This window comes from Chionomys nivalis, chromosome 9 (assembly GCF_950005125.1).
Source record: "Chionomys nivalis chromosome 9, mChiNiv1.1, whole genome shotgun sequence".
NCBI classification, from domain to species: Eukaryota; Metazoa; Chordata; class Mammalia; order Rodentia; family Cricetidae; genus Chionomys; species Chionomys nivalis.
In genome coordinates, this window is record NC_080094.1 from 59932781 (window position 1) to 59960060 (window position 27280).

Sequence of the window (27280 nt, forward strand, 5' to 3'; positions counted from 1 at the left end):
GCCCTTTTTTTTTTTTTTTTTGGTTTTTCGAGACAGGGTTTCTCTGTGGCTTTGGAGCCTGTCCTGGAACTAGCTCTGTAGACCAGGCTAGTTTCGAACTCACAGAGATCCGCCTGCCTCTGCCTCCCGAGTGCTGGGATTAAAGGCGTGCGCCACCATCGCCCGACTCATCAAGCCCTTTCTAAATGTGGCCTTCATACCCAAGTCTTGTCTTCAAACCAGGCTTGAGTCTAAGTACAATGAAAGCCACGAAAGCCCATTGCTAACACAGCAGGGAGTTTGCACACACGGAATGTATAGGAGCTTGTAGAAGGAGTAAAGACTTAGACAAGGAAAGGGGGTTCTGACAGCAAGTGTAAGAACTGAACAAAATTAAGACAGACAAATACCCCATCTGGAAGAGGAAGGTGGTCACAAAGTTCCACTCCTAGCTGAAAAGCTATTAGCAATTGATGGTCATTGAAATAAAGAGGTTCAATTTTCTTCATGGATGAAGCCCCCAAGAGCCTACCTGTCTTCCAGTCAACATTCTATGCCCAAACATGAACTGATAGTACTGAGTGAACTTGCTAGGTAAGAACAACAAGAATTAAAATATGAAACAAAACAACAATAATGAAATAATAAAGTTAGAACGCAGAGTAGTAGAGTATTGCCTTGCTCCTTTCACTGTTTGAGTCCTGGGGATTGAACTCAAGTCATAGGGCTTGATGGCAATTGCCTTTACCCAAATGAAATATCTTGAATGCAATGTTTCTTCTTTTTTTAAAAAAAAAATTTATTTATTTATTACATATAATATATTCTGCACCAGATCTCACTATAGATGGTTGTGAGCCACCATGTGGTTGCTGGGAATTGAACTCAGGGCCTTTGGAAGAACAGGCAGTGCTCCTAACCTCTGAGCCACCTCTCCAACCCCCGGCAACGTTTCTTCTTAAATATGATAGGTAGACTTTGAAAACCTGTATCCCCTAGCCATTTGTTGGAGCTGGATACATGGTTCAGTGGTTAAGGGCATTTGCTGTTCCTCAGAGGCCTGGTGTTTGATTTTCGTACCCGCATGGTGGCTAACAACTTGTGTAATTCTGGTTCTGTGAGATCTTCTAGCCTCTACTGGTAGTACCTTCAGTGAAGCCATACATATAAAATTAAATTTTAGACAAAGAGAACAAAATTTCTATCTGAACTCTGCTAGATCTATTTATTCCTCCTTGGCAGAGCAAGTAAAATTGAGGTCAGTTTCACTTTGTTTGTTGTCCTTACTCTATTTGTTTCTAAAAGAAGAAAGATGCTGTCTTTGCTATTTTCCTTTATGGAGTACAACTGAAACTCACTTCCTTTTGGACAGTGCCATCCTCAACTGGCTTCACTCTCTTAACCTTAACTTTCCCCGGTCCTATTGTGAAGAATTTGTTCCACTCTCGGTTTTGCTCCTGAGTCCTAGAACTGTTTTCTGGATTTTGGCTAATGATTGTAAGAGAGCTGGATTCCTTTAAGATCTTTGCAAAGGCAGCAAATTAGTTAACTGTCTCCCCTCTTCACTCCCTATCACAACTTGACACCAGGAGAGAGTTTCACTCCTTGGCAGTCTTCTCTTCCAGGGTTCTTTTACTGAGTAGTCTTGAATCGAACTTTCCCAACCTTTCACTTCCCCTGGTTTATATTCCTATCTATTCTGCTGGAACAATTCTCTTTCTATGCTATCCCAATTCATTCTTCACTGACCCTTGGTCTAATTCATTCTCTCTAAATGTCCATTCCCTTTCAGTTCTCAAGGATATTTTTGGCCTTTTGGTAAATCCTTCATGTTGTCTTGCTTCACTTGCCCTTTCTCCTTGGCATCTGTTCATGATTCTTGATTCTTCAATTTGTCTATGAAAGCCCTGTAGCTATTCCCCTTTTTAAGTACCTTCAGATTTCAGCAGAGTATACACTTTCTTCTTTACATCATTATCTATCGACCTCTTGCCTGCCAAAAAATAGTGAACAAGTTTAAGCAAGGTTTTATTAAGACAGCTTTTTTCATTTCTTGAAATAGTAGATCATAAAGCAGATTCAGCAATGACTTGATTTACAGTTTAAGCAGTTGGTAGGCACTATTTGACATCTTGTCTTGCTTTGGAGTTCTAATTGTTTGTTTTTACAACTTAGGTTCTGATGGGGTGGGTTCTATGCACAATGTATCTTCTGTGACTTCCTTACGATGCTATGCTGAGTTTTGCCAAAAACTCTCCATCTTAGTCTCTTATAATTTTCATCAATCAAAAGTTGCCACTCCGTGCTTTCTTATCAGGGAGATAGAATGTATACTTTTTGTTAGGTGGAATTCTTTTTACCCTGGACTTGATGGAAATACCTTAAAGGCAGAGGCAGTCCTCTTTGCTAAAGTTATCTGCAACAGATTCTTTTATTGCTGAACACAGCTGGATATTTTCTTTTTGAAATGTAATCAGCACTATAATAGCTTTGGCACAGACTGTGCCTCTGTGATCTTTTCAGAGGCTTGCAGCACTTCTTCTTGGAAAAGACTGGATTAAGAATAAGAGATTATAAGCCATCTATTCCAATGTCCTTAGGCTTTCTTTGGGACAACTCAGATATTATATAATATACACTTATTCCTCCCCAAGCATACCATTCAAGGATGTTATTTAAGCTTCAATTGCTTTCTTCCTAGGTACAAAAAAAAAGGCCTTAAACATAATGCATTTGTACAGAAATGCCATTCAATCAGAAGAGAGCTAAGGCTGGCAGAGCTGGCAGAATGTCTTGTTCCAGAGCTTTGGGCATAGCAATCATGGTATTAAGAAATACTAAAGAGGTTCAATACAGCAACACTGCTTCCTTCTACCTCAAGTAATGCTATTTCTATATTTACATATAAAAACCGTCCTCAAACCATCTTTTTTCATCAGGTTTATTCCAGTTGCTGAGGGATGACTTAATCACCTCCAGGGCCATCTATTATAGAGTTTATCAGATGACTAGAAATAACGGGCTCTATAAACCTGTTAGAGCTTTGACTTTGGACAAATAAGACAGATAGCACAAATCTCTGGTACGTTTTGGGATTATCCTCAGTGTCCCATTTTCACAGTGAGTAATTTTTACATTTATTATGCAGTAGTTTTCTGGTTCTTCAGTTGGAAAATGAATTCAGCAATCATGAAATAGAAAGGTTATCAAAGAGACTCAACTAGAGTAACATTTCCTGAGCAATCTCTGACTAACCAAAGATGGATGCACACGGGTCAAGTCTGCAGTAGTCACAGTCTCTCGTGGATTTCCCAGCTACTTGAGTGGGAACCCACTTGTTTACTCATTGGTGTCTGCTCCTCCATCTCTTCCCTCCTCGCTGCCTTGCATCACTCTTTGAGGTTACTTAGATTGCTTCTCCCCAGCTGTTGCCATGAAACTGTTTGAAGAAAACCTGAAGTTGTTTGTGTAGCAGTCACGATTTAATTATTTCAACCTGCCTGGTTTTTTTTGCCAGGTACACTTGTTTGGTTTATATTCAAAGATTATACATTGATTGTCTGCTACATACCAGGCTTCTTTTTATTGTGAAGGCCATTGCTTTCATGGAAGTTTTTATTGTTTTTATTAAGCTATACATTTTTCTCTGCTCCCTGCCCTTCCTTCCACCTCCTCTTCAACCCTCTCCCATGATCCCCATGCTCCCAATTTACTCAGGAGATCTTGTCTTTTTCTACTTCCCATATAGATTGGATCCATGTATATCTCTCTTAGAGTCATCTTTGTTGTCTAGGTTTTTTGGCATTGTGAATTTAAGGCTAATTTTTCTTTGCTTTATGCCCAAACACAACTTATGGGTGAGTACATATGATATTTGTCTTTCTGGGTCTGGGTTACTGCACTCAATATGATGTATTATAGATTCATCAATTTGCCTGCAAATTTCAAGATGTCATTTTTCCCCACTGTATAGTACTCCATTGTGCAAATGTACCATATTTTCTTTAACCATTCTTCAGTTAAGGACAATGTAGGTTGTTTCCAGGTTATGGCTATTAGAAATAATGCTGCTATGAACATACTTGAATACATGTCCTTGTGGTATGGTTGAGCATTCTTTGGGTATATACCAAAAATGGTATTGCTGGGTCTTGAGGAAGGTTGTTTCCTAATTTTCTGAGAAATAAACATACTGATTTCCAAAGTAGCTGAACCAGTTTGCACTCCCACCAACAATGGAGGAATGTTCCCTTTATTCCAATCCTCTCCAGCATAAGCTGTCATCAATAAGGTCAACAAGACAAAATAGCAGCCTACAGAATGGGAAAAGATCTTCACAAACCCCACATTGGAAAGAGGGCTGATCTCCAAAATATACAAAGAACTCAAGAAACTGGTCATCAAAAGAACAAATAATCCAATAAAAAAAAAACCCTGCGGTACAGGCTTAAACAGAGAACTCTCAATAGACAAAAATAAAGTGGCTGAAAAACATGTAAGGAAATGCTCAACATCCCTAGTCATCATAGAAATGTAAATCAAAACAACTTTGAGATTTTATCTTAAAGCTGTCAGAATAGAATTCTTAGACTAGGAAGAAAAAATATATTCATTTTTTCATATATATATATATGGTTTCTATGTAGAAAGAGGAAGTAAGAAACAGAATAGTGTTTGCCTTGTTATAAGACAAGGTGTTCTCAGATGTGAGGAGGTGCATGCCTTTTTTAAAGAGAATGATAAGTGATGATGAATTGGGAAAACACAGAGTAAAAAAAAAGCAGTAGTAATCCCATCTGTTCAAAGTACAATATGGGACCTATAAAGAGAGCTCAGCATTTAAGAGCACTGGATACTCTTCCACAGGACTAGGGTTCAATTCTCAGCAACCACATAGTGGCTCGCAACCATCTGTAAGTCCATTTACAGGGGATCTGACACTCTTCTGACCGCCTTGTATATTTGTGTACAGACATTCATAAAGGTAAAATACTCATATACATAAAAAATAAATGAATAAATAAAAAATCCTTTGCAAGTATAATGCGTATTGTAGTGAAAGATAAAAGTGAAAGGTTGGCTATTGTTAGACCATTGGCTTTTCAGTCTATGTAACATATTGTGAAAATTAAGTCATATGTTTGAAAACATTGGGGAGAAAATAGAAGGATATTGTGTTCTATTATGCATCAAATCCTATCCCATTATTCATTTTTCTCACTACCCTACCTCTCACTCTATGAAGGCTACTAGCTTTGTTTACTTTCAGGCATTATTTTGTGTCCTGGCTAGTTTTATGTCATCTTGACACAAGTTAGAGTCTTCTACCCTGAAATGAAGGAACCTCAATTGAAAAATGTCACCATGAGATACAGCTATAGCACATTTTCTTAGTTAGTGATTGATGGAGGAGGGCCAGTCCATGTGGATGATGATATCCCTGAGCTAATAGTCCTAGGTTCTGTAAGGAAACAAGATGAACAAGCCTAGATGAGAAAGCCAGTAAGCCCCTACTTGGTTTCTCTATCAATTCCTGCCTCCAGGTTCCTGCCCTGTTTGAGTTCCTGTCTTGGCTTCCTTCAATGTTGGACTACAATGTGCAAGTATGAGCCAAATAAACTCTTTCCTCTCCAACCTGTTTTGCTATGGTGGTGTTTCATTACAACAATAGAGACCCTAACAAAGACATTTTGAAATAATGTTTTTATTAATTTCTGTACTTAGTTTTTTCTCTCCTTCAGTGATGTGAACTTCCAGGCAATCTGTTCAATATTATATTGAATAGAGCTCTGTAAACACTGTTCTCCAAAGAGTATGTGCTCAATTTAGGTCTGTTGAATAAATGCAGGCAGGCATGATCCTATTTTCTTATGGCACAGATTCTTTATCTGGTACTTTTCTGACATAATGAAGCACATTCAATTTTCTCCTCCTTTCATACAATGTATTAAAGTGCAAATAAAAACCCACAAGAGCCATGCAAAAAGGTATTACTGTGATTGTGATTACGTATGACTTAAGGGTGTACAGGAGATCTGATTAATTGGCTCAAACTCTCTAATAAAGTCAGACAAGGTCTTCGCTATTGATATTCTCTGCTTATCTAAAGTCCCAGACCTGAAAGCTTTAGTCTAGGCCATGGTTGTTGAACATGTAGAGTTGAGCCTTCTATCTGGTAATATTTACCTTTTATCTCACAAGGAAACTCTACTGAGGGAGGAAGCAGGGCAGGATTCTTCTAACATGCACATACTCTTGCTGGCTGTAGCCAAGCCTTTGTGCCTCTAAGTCCATACACTTCTTGGGTAAAATGCAAGCACTTGTGGCTGTCATACTAATTTTTAATGTTAGAGATTAAGTGTGCATGATGGACTGTGTATCCCATCTCTGAAATAAAGGATCTGAGTCAAGCCAGAGAATAGTATCCCAAGCTTCTTCACAAAATGAAGACACTCTTGAGAAGACAAATGGCATTTATGATACCTGAACTGAGAACAGGTCACTCCCCCAACATGCTAGACTGCCTATGACAGATTATTATAACATGCTCACCAGAACATGTCAAAAGTGCTAACCCCAATGACCATTACCTAGAAATGTGGCATTTGGAAGATGATGTTCATCTCTGCTCAGAATCTCGGTGACATGAACAGTATCTCAGAAGACAGCTAGCATAAATATCAGCAGTGTTTAGCAATGACCATGAATGATAAAAGAAAAGATGAAGAAAAGGCTTCCAAGACTTAAATAACAGGAAAGGGACTGTAGAATGGAGAAGAAAGAAGCAAAATCTCCACTTCATTCTGAAAATGTCCAACTTTGAGTCTCTCTGAAGCATTCCATCCTTGTCAGTTTCCAATTGTTCTGGCCCAATTTTCAACTGGTTCCAACAGTGTTTCTGATCTTCACTATCTTGAGTTCAGAGTCCCAAGTACTTTCCTATTTATCTAGTATCTTTCTCTCCTCCCTCCTGTAGTCTGTATCCTCTTTCCCTTCACTTCTTTTTTTCCTCCCTGTCACACCACACTTGTTAAAATTGTCATTTGCATATAGCATTCATAATAACTTCATATTCTAGCAAAATGACTTGCCTGGGGAGGCTTTTGATAAATATTCATCAGAGTTGACTTTTCCCTGTCTCCTCTTGCTCCCAGCTCTTCACCCCACTGAGCCACGGCGCCATCGGTCTTTTCATAGGTAGCAAAATAAATGAAGTGCGAGGATTTCACTTCAAGAAGAAACAGAAATGAGGACTTTTGTCGCTGACTTCCATGAACTGGGCTTCCAACTTTTAAATGTGGTGCATAATTGACACTTTGATACTTTTAGGCTATGGTGTATTCTCACACTCTCATAGGGAAAAAATACTTGCTGACACAATCAGGAAACAGATGGTGACAAAGATCTTATACTTTGGTGCCAATCAATATGTTTTACTTGCCACTACTAAAAATCTCATTTGTGGGACCCAGGAATTTAAAGGAATTTTTCTGTTCTTTTCCCCCCCATCCTTTACAGACTATTTTTAAGAATCTTCAAAGCTTGAAAGTTTTGCTTCATTTTTCATTTCTATCAATGCAATCTTATGAAGGTTTTGGCTTCTATCTGTCAGAAAAAAAAATAGTGAATTAAAGTGTTTTGCTCTTTGCCGACAGTATATGTTTTTTCCACCCTCACTCCTCAGCATACAAACTCCATTATTGAGTATGACTACTCTGACCTTGGAAAGTAACAAGGAGGATGAGGAGACTTGCAAGCATGCAATTAAGGCAGTGGCAGGAAACATTTTCTCTGTTCCTTCAAACCTTATTTATCATTTACCTAACAGTACCATCAACTAAGCAAACAAAGAAATGTGTTTTAGAAAGGACAGATGGTGGGATTATTATACAGAGCACACACAAAAAGGATGGGTTCAAAGTTTGTATGGAGAAAGAATCAGATAATCAATCGCATCTGACTGAGAACACCTCCACCAGACAAGTTTCCGAGACTCAGGGAGCAGTCCTTCAGTCTGCTTCAATGTTCATACTGCCTGTCTACAAATACTGAAAGAAGTAAGTATCTTCAAATAGAACAGATTGGTCTACACGTAAAAGATACCTTTATATTTCTGAGGCGTGAATATATTTGGCCTGATTTTATTCTTTTATAGTTTGTATGGCCTAGAATAGGTAAGTGGACCATCTCACCCCATCTCTCTTTGCCCGCTAGAAGAGTCTATTTCATGAGATAGCTTTTCTGTCATTGTACTTTCCTCCTCATGTTGAAATCTCCCTTGGTTCTCTCTCAAATAACTCAAAAATCATTGCTGAGTATGAACTCAGAGGGAGAAACAGAGGGCAAAAAATATGATGTATCCTATATGCCAAGAAGAGATAAGATATATAATTAACCCTTGAAGTTCTTGTGCGTGGGGGATGTTACTACTAATCCCATTTCACAAAGAAGAACCAAGAATCAGCTGTGTTAGCTGCCTAAATCCATGCAGATTAGTATAGCTGAGGTATATAATCCTAGATCCGGTGAGATGCAATGCAGTTTGTATAGGAATAGTGATTTTTTTACTCTAACTTCCTTGAATTTATAACAAACTTGTATTCTTTTTTCTATGATCATAAGTAAATTATTTCTGCACAATTCTGTCACTTCTCAAGCAAGTTTCTCAACAAAGGTTTTGCCTCTGATATCCTAAGACAACTCTTTTTATGCAGGTATTAAAAACAAAACAAATATCAGTCCATTAAAGAAGTTCACAAAGGGTCCATAGATACTGATCTAACTCTTCATACATCAAACTTCTTGGGAAACATTATCAATCTCAAATTGTCTACAAACTTTTGCAGAAACAGATGCATTCTGTAAGCCTCATGCTCTTCCTCTATTCAAAACCTTCTGGAATCCCTTTTGGTTCAGAGGACACATTCTCTCACCTGCCAGAGGTCCTTTAGGTGCTGTGTTTTTGTGGCTCTCCCCTCTTACCTCTCTGACACCCTGTCAACAATTTTCTCCTTAAAATATCCTTCTCTTTCCACGCTGATTCCCTGAGTATGTTCTCACATAATGACTTTATACTGCTTTCCTCCGACCAGATGTATAACTTCCTCCTCCATTGTGCCCACTTGTTTCTCTCCCTATAACACAGTAACCAAACACTACTGGATCCATGAAGCTCCTTATTTTATAGACTTTTTCTTTTGTATCTATCTATCTATCTATCTATCTATCTATCTATCTATCTATCTATCCCTCCACACTCTTTTTTTTGAAGGCTAAAGATGAAACCTCGTGTGTTTTGCATGTTAGGCAAACAGCCTGCCAAAGAGCATATCCCCAGGCCCTTTATATTTATTTTTATTTAGCTGTGTGTGTGTTTTTGTGTGGGGGTATATGCATGTACACGCATATATTCACCAAAACAAGAACAGTTTTTGAGATCCCTGAAACTAGAGTTACAGGTGACTGTGAGCACTGAGTTGTCCTCTGTAAGATCTATTTTCATATCCAGCATTATTTTATTGTAGATATTATACTAGAAATTTTTTAGGTTTGTTTTTTATTGTCTGCATGCCCTACTAGAATATAAACTTCTCAAGGAAACAGATTCTTTTAAGGTTTTCACATGGCTAGGACTTAGAAAGATGTTGGATAGCTTCTTGAGACAATGTCCATGTCATACATGTGTACTCTTAAACTCTAGAATTCTACACAGGCATAAAACAGTATTAAAACTTATGGTAATTATATGACTTATGAGTCTGTGTTCAACACACTCTACCCTGCATTTCTTTTGAGACAATAACTCAATGAGAATACCTGTCAATTCAGTCAAAGATTGAGCCACACACATCTTATACTTTTTTTCAGTATGCATTTGATTATCATATACACTCCTGTTTTAGTGGGAAAATGACACATCAGGGGAAAATATTTTCAGTGAAACTTCTCTGTAATGTAAATGAAAGTAGGTCAACAAAAAACTACCAGCCAAGCCACACTTTGTCTTTCCTCTGTCTGTCTCCAGTCACAGCTAAGATTCCTGCCTCTTTAAGTCAATGGCTTTCTTTAAGATGCGGTGTTCTCTCTCTCCTAGCTCACGAGGAAAACAGTCTTCCATCAAACATGGTGCTCTAGCTCAGACTCCCCAAAGCACTGCATCAGATTTACTGCTAGCTTCGTCACTTATCAATAAACCGGCTTACACACCTTGCTCTATCTCGACAATCATCTCTCCAGACGTCAGCGATCAAGGTTTATACAGACTGCTGACTTTATCTGTGCACTATGATGTACAGTATCACAGCAACGACGCATTTTCTCTTTGTTCTGAGGAAGCTTGAGCCACAGTGTGCCAGACTGGTGTTCATGCTGATTGTGATAGAGAGCAGCAGAGCTGAACATTTTCTCTCCTTTTCCTAGTCTCTCGTTTTTCTCTCCTCTCTCCCTCTTTTAAAGAAACAGGTGTTGGCAAGGATTAGAGAAGAATTACATCATCTCAAAGAGAAGAGGAAGAATGGAAAGGAGGGAAAAATAGGGGGAAAAGTGGCAACCAGACCCAAATACATTTGCACATATAAAGCTGTTCTAATGAGAGCCAAATTGATTTGACATTCAGTGGCAGTTTGAAGCCAAGAAAAGCAAAGCAGCCTACAAAAGGCCTAGCTCATTGTTTATGGAGTGTCATACTCTATCATCTGTGAGACCAATAACAAGGATAGGAAGACCTTTAAAGGCAGGGTGTGTGCTGGGAAGGGCTGTGTAGATACCACTAATGTCAAATCTGATAGACGGATTGTACCCAGCCCCCTGAGCTGAGATATTTGTCAGAAGTCAAATACTCCCTGCAGATTACACATTAGCCAGCAAATTTGCAGAGTGTTCGCATTCTTTGAGCATGTGTGCTGTGCATAGGAAGACATATTTTGTGTTGGTCCGGGAGAATAATCTTCATAAAAATATTAGCCCATAAAAGAGTATAATAAATTATATGTCATGTGAATGGAACCGTGTGCATGATGTTATGAAGGCATCATTACCATCATGAATAAAGGATGTTTCTCCCACAGTGAGTAGCACACATTGCAGGTGTGTGCATGTACACAGTGCAGAGAATGTAGAGAGTCATATTAAAATAAAAAAAAATTTCCATTAAACTTATTTTTCAAGAAGAGCTGTATAAATGTTTAGTCATTTCAATAACATTAACTAGCCAGGGATTTACTATTTCTGCAGCTCACTGTTTAAAATACCTGGAAAGGAATGAGGTGTTTATTAAATGTCAGCACATGACAAGATGAATTAAATAAGTCTTCCTAGAAATATGTAAAACTCTAGAGTGTTGCAAGCGAGGCAGGAACAATTTCTTTCCCTCCTCATTCTCTAGCTTCAAGTCCAGTTCAAATATTCTTTTTGATTTTAGAGTCTGTATAAAATTCAGTGTTTTCTTTGGATTTTATAAAGGAAAAGTCGATTTCATGGGAGGCTACTGCACAATGATTTGTCCAAAATTTCATCCCCTTTTATTTCAGTTTTCTAAAAATGCACAGGGTGAGTGAGAGAATGTAAGTTTAAGTAATGTAGATCTCTCTTTCTCTTTCTCTCTCTATCTATCTCTCTCCACTGCAGATTTTAGAGGAACAAATAAAGTCAGAGTAAATACCAGCATTCAAAATAACAATGCATGAGGAATGATAAATATCTTAGGATTTAAAGACATACACCTTTAACAAAATTCATAAAGATAAGCGCAAAATAGTTTGTATAGTGATAATAATTGCACAAATTAAAATTTTTATTCACATTTATCTTATATAAAATAAAATCATAACTGAGTAATACTTGGGTCTTTTCAATATATTTTAAAGCCTTTATCCCACATGTTGCAAAGGGTAAAGGTTGAGGAAGACCAGTTACCTGTATTCAGACAGTAGCTTATATACTCTCTATAATACCTTGAATGAACTATAGACACTTGCTCTGAACCTAAAGAGAATGTTTTGCATCCACACCCTGTGAAGGATGCAAGAATCTAATGTCAGTGTGAATGGGGACATACTGTTTGACGCACAACTTATCCTTTTCCATGCTGCCACCATAATAATGAAGTCATCATTAATAATCAATTCTGAAAACATTCATTGCACTTACAAAGGCTTCACCTATGTAAACAAGGCTAGTGCTTATGCTGAGGACATTAAGTGGCAGCGTCTCAAACAGTCGTTGGGTGTGTGATGCCCCACACTGCTAACTGCCCTTGTACTATGTGGTGGGATCACTCCATGCCTGTGATCAGAATATTCTTAGTAGGTTTTTCTGATAGAACTGAAGATTCAAGGAATCTAATTTTGAAAACAGTGTTTGCTTTCAAAATACTTTCACATATGTGACATTCTTTGGCAATGTCTATGAATTTGGTCATTTGTTGGGACAGCTAGAATAAGAATCAGAAAGATGAATTATCATTACAAGAAACCTAAGAGAGAAGTTGGTCATGATTTTAACCAACCCTTATAAAGAGCTCATCCAAACGCTAAAGATTGTGCAGAAAGTTCCCTAGAACTCTAGGTGAAATTTGTGTCATTTTTATTTGAGAACATATTTTCTGTTAAGAGCAATAACAAATTAGACATCAAGTAAATTCTTGTCCATGCAGGTATTCTGGCAAAACTTATGATGAAAATCATACAGATATTGACTAAAGCCCATTAACTTTACCAGAAATAAGAAATTCACAATTTTTATTAGTATGCTTTTAAATGGATATTTTAATAATTAAACATATATGTCTATTTCAAATGAGTTTGACTGCTTTGTGCTGTAATTGCTCTTGTTTTTATGTTTTGCTTTGTTTTGTTTGCAGAACTGGAACTTGAATACAAAGCTCTACAACTGAGCAACATCCCCAAACTTTCTGAACAAGATGATAAACTAACAGAGCTGAGCATTTGGAAACATTCTCTGGTCATAATTTATACCATTATCTTTGTCCCTATTACTGTTCATAAAATGCCATTGAGCATAATACAGAAAGAGGCGGAGTTTTAAATTCATGCATGAGCTTGTTGCTCTAGAATAGAAACTTGAATTTGAATTACCTGAGAGGCTTATGACCTTCCTAGCTGCATCGTGCCTGTCCAGCAAGCCAAAACAGAACCATCATTCCTGAGTAAGTGAAAAGGAAACTGGAATAGGTTACATTTTAACTATTTGAAATTTTAGCTCTCTGAAAAATAATTTTTAGATCACACATTTTAAAACACAAGACCAAAGAAAATGCATGTGAGCGAGCTGGGCATGGTAATCTGAGCAGCTGGGAGGTGAGGGTAGGAAGATTTTAAGTTTGACATCAGCTGCTATATAGTAACATCCTATCTCAAAACAAAAGCTATAGACTGGGGACTTAGTTCAGGTACAAAGCTTAGCCATCCCCTGCATTGAGAAACCAATCTGTCACTGTAACTTACACATTGGGAGGAAGTCAGAAAATATTTATATTTGCCTTTTCTCTAAAGATCCTGGTATCTTTCTTTGGTCTAACTTCTAATTTTACAGCAGATTATTTCCACAAAGTGAGAACTGAAGACTGGTATTAAAAAGAGAGCACAAAAAAAAAAATGTGAATAGGAATACACACACAGCCTGAGCCAGCCTCATGTGGGACTCTTTAGCATTGGAGCAAACAAGCCACTCATGAGTCAAACTCCATACGGGTGCATGGATTGGGCAGTTATCACAGACAAACCACGATTCATACCTATGATGGCTAGATTGCTTAAATACAATGTCTCAAAATATGTTGACTGCGTCCTGAATAAAAAAAAGCAACTTTTTTCTAATTTATTTTAAGAAATATTTATATATGAAATACTTTAAATACTGTTTTAGTTTTGATATTTAAGAAATAAGGAACAAAATAACCAGTAAACTCAAACACAAAAAGTTATACACTCCCTCAAGGCTCCAGACTATTGTAAGTTTATTAAATATAATTGTTTTTGAAGAACAATACTGGCACATATGAACTGGCTCATGCCCTTAACAGCTCCCTCTCCACCCATAAACAAAGCCAAGGGCTTTCTGTAACTGCAACTCTAACACCACATTCCAGAAAATATCTCAAAGCTCCATTTCCCAACTATCCTTCCAAATCTGTTAGCTCTGCCTTGGTGTCCCCAATCACTATTCTGTTGCTTTGTGCCTGTGCTGTGTTCCAATGGTCGGCTCTGTTTGTTACTAAACTCTGGCTTCAGCACTGATATAATTAAGAATACTCTAGTTCCATACTCTAGTAGTTTCTGATAAATGTAAATGACACACGTGATATCTAATGGCCACATTAAAAGAAAAGAGATAATAGACAAAGCATTTTGTAGCACACTGTTTTTTAATCGGTATGCTGAAACGATTAGCAGATAAGTATTGTGATGCCTTATGTTATGGTGGCATGGAATCTTTTCTATATTTTATACATGGAGCATAGCTACTTTGGCGTGAATTACAAATTAACTACTCCTGGTGGAAATCAGGGCAACTCCACAGACCTTCAACCATCACCTCTTGTAACTAGCTCCCAGAACTCTAATCTCATCAGATGGCCACAAAATTATTTGCTAGAGGGTCTTTACATTTATTTATGTGTATCTCATAAGATCAATTTAAACAATTTGCCATGTATACATTTTCTACCTTAAGACTTGTGAACCTTCATTGTTTCTTTTTCCAATTAGTACCCAGAAAAAGTATTCAAGGTAGAATGTCAAAAGACAACAACAACTACATTTTATAGATAAAGAACCTATAACTCAACAAAAAGTGAATTATTCAAGCTTGTCCTATGAAGATATAAGTTCAGTGGATTTTTTGTGATTTCTGGCTTGGAGCTCTCAGTGTGACACCTTATTATCCCTCAAAAATATAGAGAAGAAATCTATTTATTGACTGCTGAATACAAGCTCTCTAAGAGTGCTGTCTGGTGAGCAGTCCTGGTCTCTCTTTTGAACAATGAGATCAGCTACATACTGAAGCATGCAACTTCAATGTACAGATATCAAGGATAATAAAGTTCACATGAGATGTGGGAAAGAGGTTTTTCTTCACATGAAAGCAGAACTAACACTTGGGCAATGATTAAATTATATTGAGAAACCTCAAAGACACATGAAAAGGGGAATTCTTTGGAGGCTTGCAGCTTGTTTATTTTTTGGAAACGAACTGATCTAAAAAGAGGACAAGCTAGTTCGGTTAGAGCTTTCATATAATTACCACAAACTCTAATGCAAATTAGACTGTAGGTCTGTTCAATGTACACTTCTGTGCTTGCCAAATTATGTTTGGCAATGTGGTCAAGCAAGAACAGATGCACACTGGGCCGAATTTTCTTGGGCTGTTCAATAATTAGGAGGACCATGTATTATAATAAACCACATCCCCTTGGCTAAGATTTGGATGCAAATTGCACACTAATTCACTTCCAAGTTTTTTGGAAGCTCACCAAAAGAGATGAAAATCAGATATATATTGTTTACTTCAGGAAATTTGTTTAAAACTAAGTATGGCTTATTTATAAGAGGCATGGGGGAACTCCATAAGAAATGTAACAATAGCTTTTTCAGGTTGCACTCAGCAGGAATAAGGAAGTGTTAACACGCTGCTTTGAAGAGCTTTCCTGTGTTGCGTGCCAATTCTAACCATCTCCTTATGAATGCACTGGGAGAGCCTGAGTGGAGGATAAACAGCTTCCCATATCTGCAAAATATCACATTACTCAAATGGAGGGTGAAATCAGTTCAGTAAGTGAGACTTTGTCAACATTTTCACAACTGACAAGCAAGTAGCAGGCTGCCCTGTGGAGCAGAGAGCAAATAGATCGAGACTGTTCGCAGCAAGGCCAAGATGTTCCTTAGAATATGAGCCTTTGCCTCACATCAGTTTAACTGATATTGCTTAGTAATTCAAACACTGGAATATTGTAATGCTAATATGACTATCTAGAATGAGTTATTAAAAAATTGAGGGTGAGACCTGAAAAGTTCACAGAGCATGCAAGACTAATTTCTTGTCTTCATTGACCTGTATGTAGTTCATAGCCAGTGCCTACTAGCTGCCCTCCTATTCTTAAATAAAGGTGTTCTGGGATTGTTTTGTTAAAGAGACCTGTATATTTGATGTCAGCTTCCTCCAAATTCCATTTTCTTATTATTTTCTTGGGTCCAATATTAACCCAGTTTTATATGGACCCACGTTTGCCAGCACATAATGCATGTTCTCTAACCACCTTCTAGGCAGGACCTGCTGCCCAGCTGGGGTGGGTCATGAAGCCCGCAGACAGTATCAATAGTAAGTGTTTGGGGGACCTACTTCAGCTATAGAAAGCCGTGAGGAAGGCCACTGAGGACAGCACTGAAGACACTGAGAAGGAGTAAACTCTCAAAGTCCCATTCTGTTCAGGAACTCATCTCTTTTCATAAAGGCTATCCCCCAGAAAACTCCCTAAATTCCATCCCTGGGTTTGCATCCAGAAACTTAGTTTACCCACAAATCTCTCTCAGTGGTTTCTGCAAACCTGGACCATGACAGGAAAGTTTCCACTTAACCCCACCCTCCAGGTAAGCAGGACACTACAGCCCTAATCTTTGCATCCCCTTCAGGATTCAAGATAAATCATTCCTTCCGGTAGAGTCTCCATCTCTTTCATACTTGAGGCAATCAACTTGAAACAAATCTTGCGTGAGTGTTCACAGCAGTGGTGAACACAGACTCTAGCAGGCAATTCACTACTGTAGTAAGGAATCACTTCGAAAACTTGCCACTATTTTGAGAAAATGATAATTTTAATGCAACCACCAGCAGCCACAATGAGGCATCCCATACATCTTCAATGATGATACCTTACATAATTACATTGTATTTAACACATTATTACCACTAGGAAGATGACACTGATACAATCCACAGATCATGTTCTGATTCCCTTAGTTTTAATTTATTCAGTTATGTTTGTATACGTATATAATTCCATGTAACTTTATTCCTCGTGTACAGTGACATACCATCTCAAACAGAACAGTAGGAAATAGGTACAAGAGAAGGACTCTGGTGCTGCCCAACAGAGCAACAGCAGCAATGCTTCCAGCTCCTTCACTGGATCCCCTAAAAACTCTAGTCTTCCCTTCATTGTTACCTTTGCTCACTTCAAGGCTGTTATGTCGAGTATCGTGTGATAGAGCCTTGTGAGGGGACGTGCTTACTCAGCACAAGCACCCTGAAAGCTACTGCCCGCTTCCTCACTTATCCACTGAGAAACATTTGGTCTTCGTCTGGGTTAGGGCAACTAAGACAAACCTGTTCAAAATGGAAACACATATCTTCCCGTGCAAATGGCCAAAAGTGTACTTTCTGGGTCATGTGGCAAGCACACGCTTAGCTTTGTGAGGAAAAAAATGCTCTATCATTCAACATTGACATCAGCAATATTCAAGTTCATGTATTTTCCACTCCATCGTCAAGACTTAGTATTACTGCAAATTTTGACTTAGCTAAACTTTTATTTTTGAAAGATTTTATTTTATGTGCACGGGTGTGCTGCCTGCATGTATGTCTACGCACCATGAGCTCCCAGAGCCTATAGAAGCCAAAAGAAGGCATCAGAAGCCCTGGAATTGGAGTTACAGAAGATTGCGAGTCATCATGTGGCTGCTGGGAATTGAACTAAGGTCTTCTGAAAGAGCAGCCAGTGCTCTTAGCCGCTAAATCATGTGTCCAGCCCGTAATTAAACAGTCTGATGGAGAATACATGAAAGATCACTGCTGTAGCTTTCCTTCCCTGACAGTTAGTGGTGCTGAGAAACTTCTCATGGGCATGCACTTGTGCTATGGCAAAATGTCTGCTTGTGTTGTTTTGATTTTTGTTTGTAATTTCCTCCATTTTAAATTAGATATTTTTGTCTTTTACACTTGGATTTGAGGAATCCTTTCTGGATTCTACGTGCAAATTCTTTGTCGACATGTGGCTTGTAAGCATCTTTCTTCAACTTGAAAACTTACACTTTTATTTCAAGTTAGTCCTTGAGATAACAAAGGTTTTACATTTTTATAAAATCTAATTTATCCATTTTTTCCTAATATAAATTATACTTTCAATGTTGATGAATCAGTTTTTCAATGTAATTTTTATTTATAGAAGAATTTTACTTTTGAGAAAAGAGCACACATAAGACTAAAATAAATTCAGCCTTGGATTAAAGAGAATTCACAAATTATTGTTAAAATAAAAAGCACCTAGTTTTATTTTGCAAGTGAAGAAACATTAGCAAAGATAGCCAGAGTATAGAAGTACACATAAATGAATACTTTACTGTAGAATATTTATAAATTCTTGATTTCTTCCTAATTCAAAGAAATATTAGTCACTTTAGATATGAAGATAACCTTTATTGCAAATTTTAAATAAATATTTATTAGTATATTTGTTCAATTAAGATTCAATTGCTATGGCTTCTTAGAAAACTTCTCATTTGCCTTAATTCAAAGACTGTGTGTCAGTGGTCTTACTACTGTATTAAACTACACCCCCCAAGAAGATGTAAGTTGCAAACTTCTACATTTTAATACATTAAAGATAGATAACAATGTTTAGCTCATGGTTTAAAGTAGTCAGGGCTAGGTGTTAGATGATGAAATGATTTCCAGAAAGAACAATTCATATGCTGTATATTTAACTAACTATTCGCATGTGGAAATTATTGACAGAACCAAAAATTCAGTAGAGACAATGTTGAAAAAAATAATGGCTTCCAGACAAATCTTGATAATGCTATGCAATATAATTGGGCAGTGGAATGAGACATAAAATTGAATAAAGATGAATATAAAGTAACATGCAGTGCCAAAAAGTTTAAGTTATCTGTAGATGTGTGTGGATCCAAAACTAGATGTAGTCACTCAAGAACAAAGAGAGATATCATTGTGAATAGGATCTACAAATCCGTATCAACTGTTCTTAAAGGTGAGTCATCTACTAACTCTGCATAGTGATAAAATAATGAGGAAATATTTTAATATTAACTAAATTGCCATAGTAAATACCGAAACAAAATTTAATATTCTTATCTTCATAAGAATATCTGATTTCATCAAGATTAAATTGTAATACAAATACTAGTTAAAGACTTTTGTTAAAAACTGTGTTTCATAATGTTTAATAGTCTCTAACTGTTTGAAAGTGAATTTTCTGTAAGGGAAAATATACGAAGAATTAATTTGTCCAAGTGATTAGACATGGCAGGTTAGAAGTGAACACACAGAAGAAAAAAAATATTTGTAAACACTGACAAATAAACCAAAGGATAGAAATAAAAAAGTATTTACTGAGGAGTAGAATGACATGAATTTCTTATGCTTCAGGTTATGTATCCCTGTATTGAGTTTGTGATGTGTCTTTCTCTTTAAAGTAAATACTGTAGTCCTTATTAATTTAGTTTAAAAATACAAACTCCTGTCTAGATTAAGTAGCAGGTTTAATAATCTGCTTTTAAAAGTATCAGAAAACCAGAAGAAATGAGCTAGGAATTGGACACAGGAAACACTGGACAAAAATGATGCCCAAGGGAAAGAAGCAGAAGCTTTGATGCAGCAGAAGCTTTATGTTCACTGCTTAGACATTTTCCAGGTCATAGCACAGGGAGAAGAACTCAACAAAGACTGAGGTTTTGATGAACTTAAAATGGAGGATCCATGAGAGAGGTCAAGACAGCTAGAACTTTGAATGTAGAGTACCAGAGAGGACAAAGCTTTACTTCTGAAAATGAAGAGTTCGGGAGAACGACAGAAACATCCCCTTGATTCCTTGATTGTGAACTGGCCTATACCAGAGTAAAATCAGTAGGATACTAGAAGAGCAGAGGCAGATCACCCCTGGAAGATTCCACTGGTCCATAAATAGGCTTTACTCTTGCCAACAGGAGTAGAAACACTCTTGACACATAGATAATAGAAAAAATTATATTGCTTCAACAACTGTATTACCTCTATAATTTTAGCAAATTGTCCCAGAATAAAAGATAGATGATTTCTAACAAAGCCTGAAGTGAAACAGCAAGATAAAATTGAGTAAAGTAATTTAACAGGATCCTAGATAAAACTCTCACATATTTTAAGGGAATAACTCCTACCGTGTGATGTGTGAAAGTGTGTATATGAATGTTTGTATATATGGGGTAACCTGTGTGTTGAGATAAAAGATCAACATCAGTTGTCAATCTTCAGAATCTATCCAAACTGTTTTTGTTTGCTTGCTTGCTTTTTTGTTTTGTTTTGATACAGAATCTCCCACTGGTACATGTGACTTCCCAATTTGGCTAGGCCATCAAGTCCCATGAGCCTATTTCCACATTTCTGGAGACTTCTGGACATGGACAATTATGTTTGGCTTTTTACAGATATATACAACAAACATTTTATCCACTGAAACATCTCCCTGCCTGCTAATGCACAGAGTAGGTTTGGGATATAGTACACTTTTACAACACTTTCCTAAAAGGTGCAAAACCATGGGTTATACTCCCAGATCTTCAAATAAATAATAATGATGATGATAAAAATTATAAAATTTTTAAAAAGTCAAAACTAATACAAAATTTATCCATGGAAATATCTAATCAAAAATTACCAAGCATACACAGAATCATACAAATATTAAGACAGAAAATAAATTATAAAAGAGAGTTTAAATGATACAGATAAAGAATCAGTTTAAAAAGATTATAAGGCAGAAACATAAGTATTATCCATGCTAAAGGATATGGACACAGAAGAAAAATAAGGGAGATAATATGAGAATAATTTATAAGGAAGAAAAATAATATATATGAAATAAAATTATGGCAAATGAAATTAAGAAAAGATTAGTGAATTTGAAAAAACAGCATTATGTGAACTACAACACAGAGAAGTAAACTGAAAATAAAACAGATGCGATTCATCAGTATATTGTGGGACAAATCAAGAAATCTACTAATAGGATAACTGAAACACCTTAAAAGTAAAGGGAAGTAAATTATATATTACATCATAGTGAGTGAAAAAAATAACAAAAGATATAAATCAAAAAAGAAGTTTAAAAACCTGAAGCAGAAAAAATAGCTATCAGAGGCATATGATAACAAACAATATAACCTGGGGGATCGTAAAGATACACAAGGTAAAGAAGATAAATTGTGCACAAATATAAAAAGAGAACAGTAGGTTTTGTATAGCAAATAATAAAAGTAGAAAACAGCTAAAAGCACTTTTAAAATGCAAAAAGAAAATGGGTAACCACAAATTTTATACCCAGCAAAGATATCTCTTGTAAAAGGAAAGCAAAATAAAGACTTATTCAGACTTACAAAATATAAAGAATTTCAACTTTGTGAGACAAATCCTGTAGAAAAGATGATAGGAAATCAATCTTTAATGCAAAAAGAAGGTAAAAACAGACCTGCAGAAAGAAACTATAATCATAAGAACATAGTATGTCAAAAAAGGTGAAAGCACATTTTTCACTTTCATCTCCTTAAAACAAGCAGATTATATAGCTTATGGTTTTAGAAGTAAAATTTATTACAAATACAGTTAGAAGTCTTGAAGGAACAAACTGAAAATACACAGTTGTATGTGAAATTACGGAGTATTTTGGGATAGAATGTGATATATTGAAAATGCATAATTTATATTGTACAATAATGGTAGAAAATGAAGGGATCACAAAATTTTCAGGTACACCAACATAGAAACATGGAAATATCTATAAAATTTAGAAGAAACAGCGCAGAGAGGAAAGGGGGCTTTAAAATGGACATTAGGAATAATAACTCAAGCTGTTTCTCTAAGTTTCTACAAAAGGAAGAATATATTAAGTTGAAATAGGCAGAAGAAATGGCATAATATGGATATAAAACCAATACATAAATAATGGAGAAACCAATAAAACAAACAATAAAAACCAGCAGAGAATAAAAAGAATATTGAAAGATGCTTCCTGGACTCAGGACCTAGCTGAGAGATAAGGTACTGGCCAAGCACCAAACACAGAAGCAAGGATTTCAGATTGATTCCCAGGATCATAATTAATTAATTAATCTCAAATAAGAAGACCAGTGAGAAGGTAAAAATTAAATATACAGCATCAGGAATGAAAGATACCATTACTAATTCTATAAGCATTCAAAAACTAAGAAAACACTTAAAGAGTAATATGCCAAAATATTGATAACGAATGCAATAGGGAAATTGCTTTTGGTGATTTAACCTGAAATAAAAATGATTAATATGAGTTGATGAATGTTCTTCCATTAGTGAAATTAATTTGTAGTTTAAAAGAGTCATGATATAAATAAAGCATCAGGCACATGTGGTTTTATAGTGAATTTTACCAAACATATAAGATGAAATAAAATCAATTTTGTACAAATTTATACATAAGACAGGAGGAAAGTTAATATATATGCAAATGTATACATATGCATATATATTTTATTTATCTATATATGTGTGTATATATGTATATATACAGTATGTGTGTCTGTGTGTGCACACATGTGGATGTACTCTCAAGTGCATCTGACTGAGTATGCACATGTGTGCAATGGCCAGAGTTGAAGGTAGGGTGCTCCTTTATCATTTGTCATCATATTTTTTGAATGAGTGTCTCTCACTGATCCTTTAGCTCACAGATGGGTTGTATGGGCAAGCTCCTGGGTCTTACTGTTTGTTCCAGAATTGAGTTCTGAAAACCCAAACACAGGTTCTTGTGTTCCACTGCAAGTATTTTGTTGACTAAAACATGTCCCTAGCCCCAGAAGAGAATTCTCTCTAACTCAGCAATAAAACTATTATGATCTTAATACACACACACACACACAAACACACACACACACACATAGAAAACTGTAAAAATCTCTCAGACCTTGGGCGGCAGTAAAAATGCACTATACATTAACCCTAGTAAACAGAATTAACATTAAGCAACACTCATCAGACAAGAATGAAACACAAGTAAATTTCTTGTTAGATTTGGGGCCCATTCCTGAAATTTCTCACTGTGAGAAGCATGTAGGGAATATACATGTGAGAGCAATACAAAGTCCTCAAACGTAGGCACAAACTTTAGAGGGATTCTGTGATACCCTTTGTCAGTCAGAAAACAACTGGAAGACAAGGACTAAATAGACTACCTCAAATAAAATAACATTGAAAGCATAAAGTATTCGGATATATCTAACAAAGCTATTTTAAGAGTTTTATACTTATAACTATAAAATAGTATTTAAAAATTAAAATATCAAATAAATACTCATATTCTAAGTTCAACCATCATAAGAATGAGCATTGTTATCTCTTCAGTTCATACTACTCTGAACACACAGTATGACCTCATTCAATAAACAAAAATTTCTACAGCTGATAACATAAGATGAGAGAAAGTGGATTAGTTGTTCAATGACAACAGCAAAATCTATTTTTAATCAATTGAAAAATCTATTCTAACCTGCATATGTACTTATAATCTAAAATACCCAAAACAGTTTCTCAACTGAATAACGTATGGAAAACTTATGCTACATGATTGTAAGACTTCTAAAAAGATTTTATGATTTAGTGAATTGAGATATTTGTGTCAAGTAAGTAGATCAGTAGAAGTCCAGAAATGTATTCACACATTGATAATTGATAAAAAGTGACCTATTGATAATTGATAAAATGTCAAGGCAACAGCATGGAAACTGAACAGTGTTCCAGTTGTTAACTGAATTTAACCAGGTACAGAACACAAGAGTATTCTCTGTACAGACAAAATTAACTAGGAATAAATGAGGGATTCATGCTTACCCTTCCCCTGAAGTTTCTAGAAGAATGTACACTAGATTGTTGTATTCACTCTATGTCAGACAATCTTCTCTAAACAAGACTCAAAAGTTCCTGATTATACAAAAGTTCATAACTTATATTTTGGTAGTTCCTTTTCTTCAGAAGACACTATTAAGAAATGGAAAAACTGTACCTTATTCCAGACTTATAAAACTGAATATTTAGGGAAGAAATTCACATGACATTGTAAATTGGAATGAGTGAGAATCACCATCTTGAGTTCTTAAAAGAACACAGAGATGCCATTGTCCCATATTAGTGGCTATCTACTAGGATTAAAAAGCAATCGGGGCCAGAAAGGAAAGACAAATATTTTCTTCAGGAAATCAGTGCATAAAACTAGCAGACAGAAGATTAAGCAGAGATTCAATATTCGCTTGTGTGGGCACAACTTATCTCCATGCAATGATGAACTCAAAACATGTCACTAAGAAGAGAGAAAAATAAAAGCTGAATAGCTGACTACTCATAGCATGTCTCCAAGGAAGACCCTGAAAATGTGTAGTGTTTGTTACAACTTAGCTTATAGAACAAGGACCCAAAACACAAAAGATACCTCTCAAAACTGAAGTTATTCTTCTGAAGAATGACTCTTGGGTGAACACTGCAAAGCTGAAAATAGTCACTTCAATGTCCACTTGTTAAGATAATGCCTGTTCTCAGGCAGGATGTTAAATAAATTCCCGGACAAAAGCAAATCATGTCCTTTGTTCCTTTGCAAAGTCATTCAATACTAAAAAACTATAGCACCATGGTCTCCTTTTTGACAGAGTATTTACAACCTAAGAGTAGCAAACTAGAATATTGAAATCATGTGTCTGACCATATCCCCAAAACATGTTCTTCTCTAAGGTGAAGAATGCTATTCACACATTAATTAAGAATCAGAATGATAACATCCCATGTAACCATTGTCATGGGGGAATTGTATATGTTGTGTATTTCAATCATAATTGAATATTAGAAACTAGAATTAGTATGTATGAAGAAATAACTACAAACGGAGAGTTAATAGGCAAGAGTTATTTTATTGTTGCAACAGTGGCTCTCGCTTATCTTCAAAAGAAGAGCTTTTAAACATGTTTTCATAGTTATATGGCCCAAAAATAATTATACTCAACAGTTATATATATATTTATGTACTAATACACCAACACCAAAATAGAATAGAATTTTTTGTTTTGAAAAGTAAACACACTATTAATATATGCCTAGCACTGCCTGTCCAGGAGTTATGAAGAGTGAGACTCAACAAGGTGAAAAATAAATGTGTAGTCCTTAAGCTGCAGGAATGTGAGTCTTGGCTGGGAAAGACTTCACATACACCAAGTCTGTAGTTTGCAATTTTGGAAACCCGATTTATCTAACTACAACAATCATCATTTCTGTCCCTTCTTACTGACATCTTATATAAACATGGAGAGACCATCTTTAATAAGATGTCCTGACTTTATCCACAATTATCCACATTCTAAATCAGAATTTCTATTTATTCGCAAAATAGATTATTAATTGGTGGCATAGAGGCAAGGAGTCATAAATGAGTCTTTATGTATATTTTTCAGGTTCCTAATTTGTTCGGAAACTCTTGCAATAGCTCAGTTGCTTGTGAGAAAATTCCATTCAAAATGCAACCCTTATTGTGGCTTTCTCTTGCAGTCCCTTTTCCATGTCTGCAGAAATCCAAAGAATTAATAATTGCTAATTCTTTATTAGATCTGCCATTGAACGTGTTGCCAACGTGGAATTGGAAAGAGGAAACAATGGGGCTTCCTAAGTGGAGCGCTGAGTACAAATCCTGGAATTAACCCTAATAATTAAAGCATCTTGTGAAGGGATTCAATGACAGGATAAACTCATCTGTCCCTCGCCGAGGGCCCATATCAATTACCCTGAGCATGGAAGAGGCTGGTCGACAACAAAGGAATCAAACAGAAACTGGCCGTCCAGACAAAGGGTGACGCTGTTCAAGGGCAAGCTCTCAGGTGGTAGCTTTCCACAAAGTGGTATTTAAATAAGTTTAAATACCAAGAGGGGGTTAACTGGAAATAAATTTGATTCTATTTCTGAATTAATGCCTTTTAAAATCTGCTTTTATAATTCCTGCTTATCAAGGATTGCCCTTCTGGCATAAAAACGGAGCCAAGACTCAGTTATCAAATACTATGAAGGGTTCTGTTAATTAGATAGTTTATCAGTGATGAGCTGTTGACACTGAGATGACGTGTGTTAAATAATTTTAAAATATTCTGTGGGGCACTAACTTGGTGGCTCAGAGTATTATTCTTCCATTTTTCAGACCCGGCTTTGAGTCAAGCTAGAATCTCTTAGTAAAAATTAATGTGATGGCTGTAGTATATTTCTCAGCTCTAGGATCATTCCTATCCTAGGATCATTCTGTTTGGGAGAATACGTCTCCTGGCATGCTATTGGGCTGCAGCAGACCATTTTTACTAATGCAGCCTCTGTAACATGCCGGTTGGTCTTTAACTGCTCAGTACAGACTGCCAGGAAACCCATCATTGCTGTTATTAAACATAATTCTCAGGGTTTGCTCTTTTCATAGCACTTCTTACAAAAAGCTTTGGATGGTTGTTTTTCCTTGGGGTTCTCTTTCTTACCCTTTATAGGAGAAACCCCAGAAAATGCAATGTTTTCCCATGGGGCAAATCAAATCTTTGGCTTTGAATGGTTTTTCTGTCAAATTTCCTTTCCAAGTTATGGTCTGTAAAAACAGAGGCCAGGAACCAATGGCTTGAAGCCTTAGGACAAGCTGGTACCTTTGTATTTGGACAGGAAAAATGTGGGTAACCATTTTTGAAAAGAGGAAAGCCTCTAATTTGTTAAATTTTAAAAAAATTCTTTCTTTTAAAAATTGTGGTACTTTTTTAAAATTAATTAATTTATTTATTTATTTATTAAAGATTTCTGCCTTCTCCCTGCCACCACCTCCCATTTCCCTCCCCCTCCCCCATCAAGTTCCCCTCCCTCATCATCCCTAAGAGTAATCCGGGTTCCCTGCCCTGTGGGAAGTTCCTCATTGTCCATTATGTTCAGCAAGTCCGGTTTTATCCCATGCTTTTTCAGACCCAGGCCAGCTGGCCTTGGTGAGTTCCTGATAGAACATCCCCATTGTCTCAGTGTGTGGGTGCACCCCTCGCGGTCCTGAGTTCCTTGCTCGTGCTCTGTCTCCTGCTCTTGATTTGGACCTTGAGATTTCAGTCCGGTGCTCCAATATGGGTCTTTGTCTCTGTCTCCTTTCATGGCCTAAATGTTTTTCTTTGGGTTCACCTTCTTAATTAGCTTCTCTAGGATCACGCATAATAGGTTCAACGTCCCCTATTCATGGCTAGAAACCAAATATGAGTGAGTACATCCCATGTTCCTCTTTTTGGGT